This window comes from Lynx canadensis, chromosome B3 (assembly GCF_007474595.2).
Source record: "Lynx canadensis isolate LIC74 chromosome B3, mLynCan4.pri.v2, whole genome shotgun sequence".
In the NCBI taxonomy this organism is placed as follows: Eukaryota; Metazoa; Chordata; class Mammalia; order Carnivora; family Felidae; genus Lynx; species Lynx canadensis.
This window is the reverse complement of record NC_044308.2, coordinates 37,250,887-37,264,282: the sequence shown is the minus strand read 5'-3', so window position 1 is coordinate 37,264,282 and position 13,396 is coordinate 37,250,887. Positions and strand designations below refer to the sequence as shown.

General features: G+C 48.6%; 1 non-coding gene across 1 annotated transcript; it reads right to left on the bottom strand.

Annotated features, from left to right (window-relative positions):
• Window positions 1–107, bottom strand: LOC115517317. The gene has a single exon (XR_003969781.1). It is a non-coding gene; the product is annotated as a U6 spliceosomal RNA (small nuclear RNA).
• Window positions 108–13,396: the final 13,289 nt, after the last annotated feature.

Genomic DNA, 13,396 nt, shown 5'->3' with positions numbered 1-13,396 from the left:
CAAAATATGGAACGCTTCACGAATTTGCGTGTCATCCTTGCGCAGGGGCCATGCTAATCTTCTCTGTATCGTTCCAATTTTAGTATATGTGCTGCCGAAGCGAGCACGATTTGTGGGCGCGCTCTGAGGGTATATAAAGCAGAGAATGCGAAGACTTTTACAGTTATGGTGACCATACTGCACTGCTTAGAAAAAACTAAATTTTGAAGACGTATGACCTTGTGTATCTCGTACACACGGTAATTGTATCTTTGTGATTACAGTGAAATGAACTCTAATTATTTCTCTAACCCTCCAACGTTGTATATGCAAATTAAGGGACCATGGGAAATTGGCCCTCGGCCCGCGCGACCTCTGCGCGCCCCCGGAGGGCGCGAGCCTCACACTCGGTCACGTGGCGCGCGCGGCCGCGCTCCTCTTCCCCGCCGTCCCAGCTGGGCCCCCAGGGGTCGCACGCGGGGTTCCACCGAAAACCGGGCGGCACGGTGTCCCCGAAACTACGCGGGGCGGCGCGTGCGCGGCGCCGGCACATTTTGGGGGACAAGAGGCGGTGATGCGCACGGGGGCCCCACAGAAATCGGGTCGGGCCGTCCCCGCGGCAGGACCCGTGACCCTGGCGAGAGCTGGAAACGCCGGTCGTGCACCGGAAGGGGCCGGGCAGGGTGGCCCGGGGCCGCAGCGCGGAGGAGTGGTTCACGGTGCGCCGCTGCTTCCCCTGGGGTGGTCGGGCCCTGCGCCCCGTGCTTGAAGCCAAGGGCAAGGGGGTGAGCGTCCGCTTGGGGCCAACGCTTTCCGTAGTGTGACTCGAGGTGTGGCAGACCGGGAAAGGTCGCCAGCCTTTGGTCCAGCACTGGGCCGGGCCCCTTAGCTGTCCCGTGTCCTTCCCCTCAATTTCCACGTTAGAAAACAAGCTCTAGTTGGTTAATCAAGGCCAAAATTAGCCTGCCAGTCGTGAAAGAAGTTGGGATTTGCAGGCAAGTCTGGTTTCAAAAACCGATCTTTTCCTCTTCACAGTGGAACTCGAGCGAGGAAAGATTTGGGACCAGGAGTGCGGCCTCCCCTTTTGGACAATGCTCCCAAGGCCTTATCGGCTCAGACTTTCCTTCCTGCCCTAGTTCCCTCACCACACAGCAAGCATCTGTGACGTCAGCGCCGGGGCTGCAGGGCCAACAAGAAGTGGTTTGTGTTGCTGTGGCCGTTCGGTTCCAGCGAGGAAGCCAAGCAAACGTGGAAGAGCATTCTCAGTGCTGAGAGGGACTAGAAGGGAAGAACATGGGGTTTAGACAGTGACTGGGGAATGAAGGTGGGCAGGAGGGAAGGGGACATTTGAACTGTCGCTCCATACGGATGCAACCCTGAGAGGACCTGACAGTCAGTGCCAGGCAGAAGATGACCTGGGAGCTACCTGAGTCAATGTCACCCATCTGGGCAAGTCCTTCAGGCAGGAGAAGCCACTGTGGAGGTAGGTGGTGCTCCCGGTCATGCTGTGGCTCAGCGTTGTGAGCCTGACTCAGACCACAGCCGGGGAGCACCTGGCCTGGCCTCTGGGTACTTTGGAGTCCCTCCCCCCACCTGTCTTCAGTGAAATGGAAATCAGGTGCAGGCTGCCCAGCTTCTCACCTGACCTCTGTCTAAATAAGCAGTAAGCAAACACAAACCTCAGAATGCTAATACGGCCTTCACTGAGGGAAAAGAGCTAATTTGGGCAATGATGTTTCCCTCAGATTTGCAAAAGGGAATTGCAAATAACCAAAAAGCGTATTAGCATTGATGGGAGATGATGCTAATCTTCAATTAGCATCCACGTTTTTATTCATTTATTTAGAAGAAGAGCCTTTTCGTCACAGTCAATGCGCACACGTGTCACGGTGACAGGTACATCTCGTGGGTTCATAACTGCCTTATTGCGAAAACCAGCAGGAGATGGACCAGGTTGTTCACCATTTCTGGCTACACGAGTAGGTGTTATTTTGAGCCAGAGGTGGAGTTTGGGTGTTTTTTTGTTCTGTTTTGTTTTTTTTTGTTTTTGTCTGTTTTATTATTGAGCAGTTGTGTTACAGAGGGACGTCTGAGTTCTAGTTTCCATTCCTTCCTGCATCTGCCTTTGTGACCTTGCCCAACTCCCTGGACTTCTCTGCCAAGTGAGGAAACCGCCCTAGAGAAGATAACCTCTCTTTCAGCTTTGACATGCTGTGACTTTTTTTTTTTTTTTTTTTTTTTTAACTGGGTAACTGAAGGACTTTTTTTGAAACTCCAATTAGCAACGTGTAAAAACTGAACACTTTTTGTTTTCTATTTTAGAAGGGTGGAGCATGCCAGTCATCCTTGGGGCATAGAATATCCCGGGAACAGTTCACAGGGCAGGCTAGGGTCTGGGACCTGCTGAACCTTGTGACACTCGCCCCTGAGCCTCAAAGGCCCAGCGTGGAGGGAGGGGGAGGGCCGGGATGAGAGGAGACGAGGCAGATTGGATGTGGCATGAAGCAGGAGGACAGATGTATGGAGGGAGTCGGTAAGGAGAGACCCAAGGAGACGGACACTGAAAGCAGGGAGGAGTACGTGGGTGCCAGAGAGAACTGCACGGTCTCAGAGCTGCAGTGGGAGCCCCCGGCTCCTGCTGGCCCTCGGAGCTGGTGTCCCCACTCTCCACTCTGAGACCTGAGGTGGCCTGAGTCCCGACAGCCTTCCCTGAGTGCCATGGGCTGCAGAACCTCAAGAAAGGCAGAGTGGTCCCCCCCCCCCCGCCATCGCCCCCTCCGGTCTGAGCTGGAGCTTCCCGCCACTCTGAGTGCGAGAGATCAGAGCAACTTTAATTACATTTTGATCAATGGAGAAACGGCCTGTTTCATATTGAAAACACGTCAGTGAAGACATGAGATCTCAGCATCCTCTAACATTGTAGTGTTTCCCCTGCAGCCTGGGAGCACTGAGTGTTTCCATATGTCATTCATTTGAAGGAAGAAGGGCCAGGGATTCCCATCAACCCCACCAGAGGGAGGAAGAAGCAGGGATGTGGAGACGCAGCCGTGGCCTCCTCTGTGCTGGGAACCCTGGGGATGAATGGCGTTGGGGGCATCAGGAGGCTTTACCCAGTCGTAGGGCGGGGATGTGCCGAGTTCACAGGCCTGGCCCGGAAGGTCCTAAGGCCCCAGACACAGAGCAGAGCTGCGGGGAGCCTGGGCATGGAAGAGGACCCACCACTCAGGTCCTAGAAATCCCTTTGAGCAGCACGTGCTCTGACTTAAACCTTGTTTTTGTAAGCTCTCTTTTGAAGTATACTCTCCCACCTAATCACCCCAGTGTATATGAGTTTTTCCGAGTTTCCTTCTCTGCCTCCCAGTGAAGAAAACCAGGGGTGGGGGGAGGGGCAAGTAGAAGAAGATCTGTGTGCCGACAGCTCAGAGGGAGGCCTGAGGCAGGGTCAGCTGTGGCCAGAGGGAGTTGCTCCTCCCAAGCTTCCTTAATCCCCCTGTGCTCACAGCCCTTGCTTTTCTGGTTTGGCCCCTGCTGTGGTTAGAGCAGTTCTAATCCATCCCAGATGCCTGACCTCAGTGGTACCCTATAATCCTGCCCCTTCCCCAGCTTGCATTTGGAGCGGGGGTTGGGACCCCAGCCCAGGCGGTACTTTTTGACCCTCCCTGTGATCTCTTTTTTGTGCCTGGAACTTTGTGAATATCTGGCTATTTCCCCACCTGTAGGACAGTGACTCTGCTGAGTGCCCAGCACAGCAGTTTGAACACTGACTTCAGTTTTGACGTGAACAGCCCGAGCACTTTAGATGAGCTGCTTCTGTAAAGTGTTTAGGCCCTGGGCATGGGGGAGGTACATGGAAGGTATAAATATACTCGAGGCATAACCACTCCTTATTCTTCTTTGGTCTTCTTTCCTTAATCTTGCAGCTACCTGGATGAAACACACTTTTTAATTTTTTTTTTTTCAACGTTTATTTATTTTTGGGACAGAGAGAGACAGAGCATGAACGGGGGAGGGGCAGAGAGAGAGGGAGACACAGAATCGGAAACAGGCTCCAGGCTCTGAGCCATCAGCCCAGAGCCCGACGCGGGGCTCGAACTCACGGACCGCGAGATCGTGACCTGGCTGAAGTCGGACGCTTAACCGACTGCGCCACCCGGGCGCCCCGAAACACACTTTTTAAAAAGTGAAAATAGCTCCTCTTTTTAAAGTGACTACCGGGACTGTTTCTTAGCTACTATAAACTTTTTGTCGTAGTAGCTCCTTTTTCTGAGTTATCTCCCTCTCCCCTGCCCCTCCTTTTCTTAGCTGTGATGAGGACTGTTTTCACCCAGAGGGCTTCAAGGCTTTGGGTCTGAGCACACAGGCTCATAGACCCACTCACTCCTGTTCACTGAGCTTAGTCTGAATCCTTCCCTTTCTTCTGATGTTCTGTTTCATTTTCATGTCTGAGAGATAAGCACTTTTACTGATGGGGAAAAGCTAGGCCTGGAGAGGAAAGTGACAGAGCTAATCAGGGACACTGGAATTTGCTGCCAAATCTTTCTGGCTCCAAGAGCTAACTTTTGCACCTAGTTGGAATAAAGGAGTCCCATTTGAGGGTTCTGGGAGGATCTCTCTAAAATCTCTCTCTCTGTTGCCTTAACTCCTGCCTTTGAAGCCTCCTTAGCCTGAGGAGATAGCTGAGATAGCCTGTTGCTATCTGATGGGTTCACTGTGATTTAGTCCAAGACCATTTTCTCTGGCAATCCCAGGCTAGCCTAAGAGCACAGGCACTTCGGTTTAGGGCATGGAAGGGACACTCTGTGAGGGTGCAAAAAGAATCCCAAGTCCAAGTAGAAAGTCTGCCAACTTCTCGGTGGTTCTGTTAGTTTTTCTCTGTGGGGTTGCAAGGTGAGAGGTGAGGTGACACCCCCTCCAGATACTCCCGGCCCTCCCCTGAGTCCAGACAGCACTCACCCCCACCAGGGTCACACCGACGACAGCTGTGGTACAGGGAAGAACTACAATGGCTTTGAACCAAGGAAGACCACGTTTATTAGAGTCAGCAGTGAACCTCAGTTTCCTCATCTCTAAGATGGAAATAACAATTTCCCTACTTTTATAGGGTGGCAAGGCCCCATGGGAAATCCGACTGTAAAGTGCTGTGGGGAAAAAGGTAGGCATATGGTCTCCCCAGACCCCCTTTCTAGCCTCAGGCAGTTAAATCCTTCCCATACCTGGTGAGCGAGGCATTTGTGCATCAGGAACAGACCTACAAAATATGAACAACAAGATGAACCATCACATTGTGTTAATATTTTCACACCACTTAACTCTCATTAAAATGTACTTTGCTGAATTTAATATGTGATTCCAAATGACACAACATATTAAGTGCTTAATATACTAGAAATTATGAAACTATTATAGTCGGTGCCATATGAAATAATTAGACTGAATTAAACTTTAGCAGCCAAGTGAAGGAAAGACTTCAACTTGGAATGTCTTTAAAGGATCTTAAGCCACCACTGTAATCCCCAAAATAAGTGCCAGAAATTAAGATCTTTAAATAAAAACTGCAACCTAATCTGTGCTTACACCCAGCTCCTCTGGGCTTGGCTGATGCAGAGTGAGGGGCCTCGCACCCACCCCAGGGCAGGGCGTCAGGGTCCGGTCTTCAGGGGCCTCTTCCCCTGGGGCCTGTCTGGGGGTTGGTGACTCAAGTGGCTTGAATCTGGAGTAAGGCCTCCTGCTGAAGGGGCAAGTCACTCTTCTTTGCCCCAAATTAGCCTCTTGTCACAAAATAGAAACAAACCCACCTTATTTAACATTTTGTGAGTCCGTCCTTCCTTCCTTCCTTCCTTCCTTCCTTCCTTCCTTCCTTCCTTCCTTCCTTCCTTCCAGGTGTTTTTTTATGCATTTTTTCTCACGTAATCCTCACAATATGTGCATGTTGTAAACCACCGTTTTCAGATGAGGAAACTGAGGCTCAGAAAGATGAAATGAATCATCCAAATCCAAGGCCCTGCAATCAGAATCCATAGTGTTCACCCCTACATCACACGTGGCTTCCTCATTAGCTTAGCGTGTGCGTGTGCATGGCGCACCTTACGCTGCTTCCTATTTTAATAGTGGTTCGGTAACCAAACACATTAACCTGCTCTCTGGCAGTGACTTACAACCAATGGATTTTTCACAAGCAGGGTAGGGACCATGACTTGAGAGTCTCACTTTGAATAGATTGCAGCCTACCTAACTTACACAGGAAGCTCTCTGTATTTGCTGCTAATTCAATTAAAAAAGAATGGATTCATTACCCTGAGTATCCTGACATAATATCTATGGGTAGCTGTCATAAACAAGACAACTTCTTATAAAGAGTAAGCAACACTTTTTTATCATAGGGAATACTAATTTCTTGGCTACTTAAGATGCCCTGTCTCAATTTACTCATATCCATGTGAAAATACTGATCCAATGGGTTGTTTGAAAAATATAAATTTGACCGTAGAGACTTAAATATATTATCATTTACTCACCAGCAAAACTAATTTTAATGGAGGCAGGAAAACTTAGCTCAAGGAAACACATGTTTATAATTAACCAAAAACGTACTTTTCATGAGTATCAGGATAAGGTTCTGCCTCAAATAATAGAAAACCAAATAACTATTGCTTTAAGATGACAGAGGTTAATTTCTCTCTTGCATGAGACAAGTTGTCTTTCAAGGTCTGGTCTGATGGCTCCACTGTGTCACAGAGCTGGCTCTTTAGGATAACAACTTGTGGCCCCAAATGGCTGCTGGAGCTCCAAGCTCCAGGCACCAGGAATAAGGCAGGCAAGAAAAGCAGAGGATGCATATTAATGCTCTGAATAAAATCTGTAACTAAGAAAGAAGATAACAACCAGGGGAGCCTGGATGGCTCAGTCAGTTAAGCTTCCGACTTCGGCTCAGGTCACGATCTCGCTGTTTGGGAGTTCGAGCCCCGCGTCGAACTCTGGTGCTGATGCTCAGAGCCTGGAGCCAGCTTCAAGTTCTGTGTCTCCTTCTCTCTCTCTCTAACCCTCCCCTGCTCACACTCTGTCAAAAATAAATAAACATTTAAAAAAAGAGAGAGAGAGAACGGTAATGGATAGGCAGCTCGAACGATAATGGGTGGCCCTTGGCATACCTCCTGGCACTCAGGTAGCAGTCGATGAATGTTACTCTACTTCTTTTCTGCAGAGCATCAAGAAAGGGGAAGAGAAGTAATATTTGCTAAGAGCATGTAGGAGTCCAGGGACCATGCTGGACATCTGCACATGATCTCATTCAGTTATCATAACCCTGTGTGGGCAGCAGAGCAACAGGCCAGGTAAGAGAAGAGGCTGCCATCTGGGGTGAAGCTCTGTCCACAGGTAGAGGTGAGAAGTTGGAGGGGAAAGTTGGAATGTTTGCATGAGAAGCCCAGGGATTCCTGAGAAGGAAGGATGAAGCTTCTGTCCTTGCTCTCCTAGGGTCTGTCAAGTTATTATAAGTTTGCGGGGTGAATCAGATGGTGAGGACCGAAACCCAGCAGCAGGAAGGTGTTAACTATGCCCTTAAAATAAAGTTGCCATGAGCAGAGAAAGTGAAGAGATTACAAAATTAAAAAAATAACTTAAAACCGGCAAAAGACTTGAGCGGGCATTTCACAGAATGGGAGCATCAGACATCCCCTGTGAAAGTGCACTCAACCCCATCAGCCCTCAGGGAAATGTAAAATTGACTACCTCCCGGTTACCACTGACAAGTCTGAGAATGCCAAATATTGCTGAGGAAGCAGAGCCGTGAAGATAAGAGAATGTGTGGCTGGAGTGAGGAGAAATCAGTGCAGCCACTTTAGAAAACTGTTTGCCGACCTTCTAACATCGGGGATAAACTGACCCCTATGACTCAGTTGTTCCATTTCTAGTTATAAACCCTACAGAAACTCATGTGCATGTGCAGCAGATTACACGCAAAAAAAAAAAAAAAAAAAAAAAAAAAGAAGGTTCAAAGCGGCATTATTTGTAATGGCCACAAACTGGAAACAACTCAAGGGACGATCCACAGGAGAATGGATAAATATATGGTCGTGCACTCAGGCAATAGGACGCTAGACAGTACTGAAAACGAGATGCTCGTGAAAATGAGTGAACTATAGTTACATTCAGTGTCACGGGCTGAAATGTATCCCTCCTCCATTCAAATGTGAAAGTCCTAACCCCCATACTTCAGAGTGTGACCACACTCTGTGGTCTTCACACAGGTAATTACGTTAAAATGAAGTCATATGGGTGGTTCCTAAGCCAACATGAAGTCCTTATACAAAGAGGAAATTCAGACATAGACACGTGCGGGGGCGGTGGAGAGGGGTGGGTAGCCAATGTGAGAACAGCCATTCACAAACAAAGGAAAGAGCTCTGGAACAGATGGAGGCATCCCTCCTGGTGTCTTGACCTTGGACTTCTAACCTCCAGGTCTGTGAGAAACTATGTTCCCGTTAAGCTGCCAGTCTGTGGTACTTAGCCCTAGCAAACCAGTACAGCCAACAATAGGGATGAATCTTGTATACTTGACGCTGAGTGAAAGAAGTAAGGCGCAATAGGCATTACAGAATTATACCATTTATATAAAGTTCAGAGTTATGGAGGCAAACCTATATTGTTTAGGGACACATATAGAGATGGTAAAATGGTAACAAAAACAAGGCAGGGATTGGCATAAATGACAGGGAAATGGGAAGGAGCACATGAAGGCTTCTGGGGTGGCAGCAACATACTATTTATTTTGGGGAGGGGGGAGGGGCAGGGAGAGAGGGAGAGAATCCCAAGCAGGCTCTGTGCCATCAGCGCAGAGCCCAACGCAGGGCCCAACGCGGGGCTCGAACTTGCCAACCATGAGATCATGACCTGAGCCAAAATCAGGAGTCGGACATTTAACCTACTAAGCCACCCAGGTGCCCCAACACTCTTATTTCTTCATTTGGGTGCTGGTCACTCAGGCATTCTGCCTCTAGTTATTCATTAATCTGAACCTTTATGTTTAGGGACTTTTCAGTGTTTATTTGCAGTCAAATGTAAAAACAAGAAGGAGAAGGAGGTGGGAGAGACAGAGAAGAAGGGGCTTGGAGAGGAGAAGAAAGAGAGGAGGGTAGGGAAGGAACTCATGGGCTAACCCGGTACCAAGTGGATTGGTCTAAGGATCTGTGAGCCCACAGCGACCACAGCTATATGTAACTGGAGGGTCTGAAGGTGGTGTTGCCTCTGAGCACATCACCTGAGCCCAGAATCTCAGGAAGAACTCCCTCCTCTAGAGAAGCCTTCAGACCTTTGTAATCTAGGGAAAGCCACCGCCCCTCTCTGAGGTTGGTTTCTCCATCTTTAGACTGGGGAAGGCTCACTACATGTCCTAAGGCTCATTCTGACATTAACTAGGTTTCTGCTCAATGTCACCTCCTCCAAGAGGTCTTCCCTGACCACTTCTTGATGATAGCACCTCCTTTCTTTCTGTTTCCTTTTTTTTTTAAGTACTTAATATTGGTGATAGGTATTTATCACTGAAATCATGTCAAATATTTGTTTATTTACGCAAGCAGAGCAGGATTTTCATTTTATTTTTAAGTTTATTTTTGAAAGAGAGTGAGAGGGGGGGTGTGCGCTCGCATGCGCACCCACACAAATAGGGGGGAGGGGCAGAGAGAGAGAGAGACACACACACACACACACACACACACACGTAATCCAAAACAGGCTCCAGGATCCGAGCTGTTGGCAGAGCTCGATGCAGGGCTCGAACTCACAAATGGCAAGATCAGGACCCCAGCCGAAGTCAGATGCTTAACTGATGGAGTCACCCAGGTACCCCAGGATTTTCATTTTATTACCACTCTACCTCCAATGCCTAAAGTAGTGTTTGGCACTCAGTATAGGTGCTCAGTAAATATTTGGAGTTACAAAGGTGAGAATGTTCTGTAGTGTCTGACACCTAGAAGGCACTCAGTAAAGGCTAGTTTTTACTTCCCTTTTAGCTGAGACCCACCTACCCACCCACCCACATTTCCTGGGGCTGAACTTAACCAGTGTCTCCCCCCCCCCGGCAACTTGGGACTGAGAAAATGCCCACAACTCACCCCTCTGGTCATTAGCAACATTGTACCGTAGCTAACATCAGAGGCTGTCCCCAGGGCTAGGGTCTCCTGTGTGATGACACCTCATCCTGGGCCACTGCTTTCCCTTGGACCCAATGTGACCCATTTTGTCCCACTTCTGGCTCTGCGCTGACAGCATGGAGCTGGCTTGGGATTCCCTCTCACCCTCTGTCTCTGCCCCTCCCCTGCTCCTGCGCGCGCTCTCTCTCTCTCTCTCTCTCTCTCAAAATAAGTAAACTTAAAAAAAAAATGTGACCCACTTCATTTGGCCTCTCCCCATACCCTTGCCGAGGGACACAGCTTCCCCTCAGCATGGCTCAGCTGCCCCGGATGAACCAGGCTCTGCAGGCTGACAGCACTTTGAGTGTGTGGGTAGTTTCTTCCCTTTAGAGTTTACTGTTGCAGTGCAGCGTGGGGCCCTACAAACAAGGCAGAAAGCCTCCTTCCCATTCCTCCAGCAGCATTAATTGCTCACTCCCCCTGTTCTTGCTGCTCAGTTCCTATATTTAGCGCTCATTCTCTCCTGCCTTGTATTAGAGGTGGCTGTTTACTTGCTTGCCTACTCTCCCTCCTCCCCAGACCAGGAGGGCCTGCCCAGGACAAGGGGCCAGACCTCCCTGGTTATTGTACTCCTGGCATGTAGCGGAGCACCTGATGTTAACAGCCACGTTTATCGAAGAAAAAAAAAAGAAAAGCTTCTGCTGTTACAAATGACAGATAATAGGATTTTAGAGTTGATGTAGATGGCATTAGACCAATCTTCCTTGATATACCATCTCCAATCTGCCCAATTTAAAAGCTAATTAAGACACAGAAAAAGAAAAAAAAAAGTTAGAACCTTTCAGAAAAAGTGCCAAATTCTTGGCAGGCGTCTGGGACGGATTTTCCCTGATGACGTGCCAGTGGGGCCGGGCAAAGCGGCAAGGTTGATTGGCATGTCTTGCCTTCTACAGTGCCCCAGAACCTCCGGAAGGAAAGCACGTAGGGGGAAGGTTTGACCCTCACTCACCGGGTGGGGTTGCTTCTGCCAGATGGCCCGGCAGCGCCTCCTGTCCCATGGGTGCAGGCCGTCAGTGTCCTGAGGCCATCACTGTCCTCCCTGGGCCTTTCCGTTAGATGTGTCTGCCCACGTCCGTCTGGAGACTGATACCACCAAAAGGCAGGGAGCAGGGTGTAACCGGTGAGGGGGCGTCACCATTGCTGCAGACGCTGAGGACGTGCGTGCGTCGTGAGCTGTACAGATGTGTTGTGGTCATTAAATTGTATTAATCCAGTTAGAGGGTCTGCAGCTTCCAGTAGGAGAGTGTAAGACATTTGTATACATTCTGGCATGTTGGGTCTTATTTTCATGTTGGGGCTTTGTTTGCGGATTTTGGCCTTCTCTTTTTTATGTTTCTTTTGTTTTTTGGCCTTCTGTGAAATGCACAATGATTTATTTGTTTTCGTCTTCTGTAATTTGGAAATTTGTACGAAGCATACAGCCTGTTGTTTTATTTTTTATTTATTTAAAAAATCGTTTTAACGTTTATTCATTTTTGATAGAGAGCGAGAGCAGGGGAGGGGCAGAGAAAGAGGGAGACACAGAATCTGAAGCAGCCTCCATTCGGGCTCTGAGCTGTCTGCACAGAGCCTGATGTGGGGCTCGAACCCACCAGCTATGAAATCATGACCTGAGCCGAAGTCAGACACTTAAGGGACTGAGCCCCCCAGGCGCCCCCCAGCCTGTTGTTTTCTTTGACACCGTTAAGACTGTGAACTTCCTTCCATGTACATTTCTCTGACTGTCAGATTCCAGATAAATCCATCATTTTTGCCTCCCTTTCGTGGTGAGCTGAAGAGTTTTCCAGCTCCCCACTTGCATGCCTCTCCGTTCTATCTCCCATTTCAAAAACTACCCAGGTCTTCTTTTTTCAAACATTGGTTTTGAAGCTGATGTTCAAATTTTAGCGGTGCTTATAACGTTTACATTGAATTGTGTATATTGAAGTGGTCTTCACCTATACTGCATGTTCCAGGTACTATGGCAACACAGATTACCCCAAAACTTAATGGCTTCAAACAGAAATCCCTATTATTAATCTCTTGCAGTTTCTGTGCATCAGGAATTTAGACAGAGCACAGCAAGGGAGGCTTGTTTCTCCTCTGCAATGTCTGAGGCCTCAGCAGGAAGACTCAAAAGCTCGAGTCACTAGCTTGGCTTAATCATCGGAGGGCTAATTCACCTGTGGTTGGTGCTGGCTGTCACCCAGCTGGGGTCCTGGCTGGGGCTATTTGTCACAACTCCTACACATGGCCTCTCGTGTAGTCTGACCTTCCTCACGATATAGGGGCTGAGTTCCAAGGGCCAGTGTCCCGAGAGAGAGAGAGAGAGAGAGAGAGAGAGAGAGAGAGAGAGAGAGAACCAAGGGGAAGCCATTTGCCCTTCATGACCAAACTTCAGAAATCATCCAGTCACTTCTGCTGCATCCTGTTGGTTGGGGCCATTACTAACATCCACCTAAATCCAACAGAAGCGTGTCAGTATCGCTCTGTAAGATGAATATGTGGGATGCTCACACATATACACACGTGTACATGTACATGTACATATGTGCATTTTTAAAATTATTTTTGAATGTTTATTTATTTTTGAGACGGAGACAGAGCGCGGGTGGGAAGGGCAGAGAGAAAGGGAGACACAGAATCTGAAACAGGTTCCAGGCTCTGAGCGGTCAGCACAGAGCCCGATGCGGGGCTCGAACCCACGAACCGTGAGATCGTGACCTGAGCTGAGGTCGGACGCTTAGCCGACTGAGCCACCCAGGCGCCCCTCATACGTGCATTTTTATGTTGGTGTGGTCATCTTTGTTTTTTTCATGTTTTATTTTATTTATTTTTGAGAGAGAGAGAGCATGAGCAGGGAAGGGGCAGAGAGAGACAGAGACACCGAATCCGAAGCAGGCTCCAGGCTCTGAGCTGTCAGCACAGAGCCCAACACGGAGCTCAGAATCACGAATCACGAGATTATGACCTGAACCGAAGTCGGACTCATTTATTTTTTTCCCAATTAAGTAGGCTGCACTCCCAACGTGGGGCTTGACCTCATGACCCTGAGATCAAGAGTCACATGCTCTACTGACTGAACCAGCCAGGTGCCCTTGCATTCTCCTTTAAACTGGTTGTCATCTTCCTGGGTCCCTGGTTTATAATGAGTTAAATAAAATCTTTAGCATATTCATTTTGTATCTGTACAAGTGTAATGGTTTTACCTTTTAAAAAAAATATCTTTAACTGTCCTTCTCTTAAACATT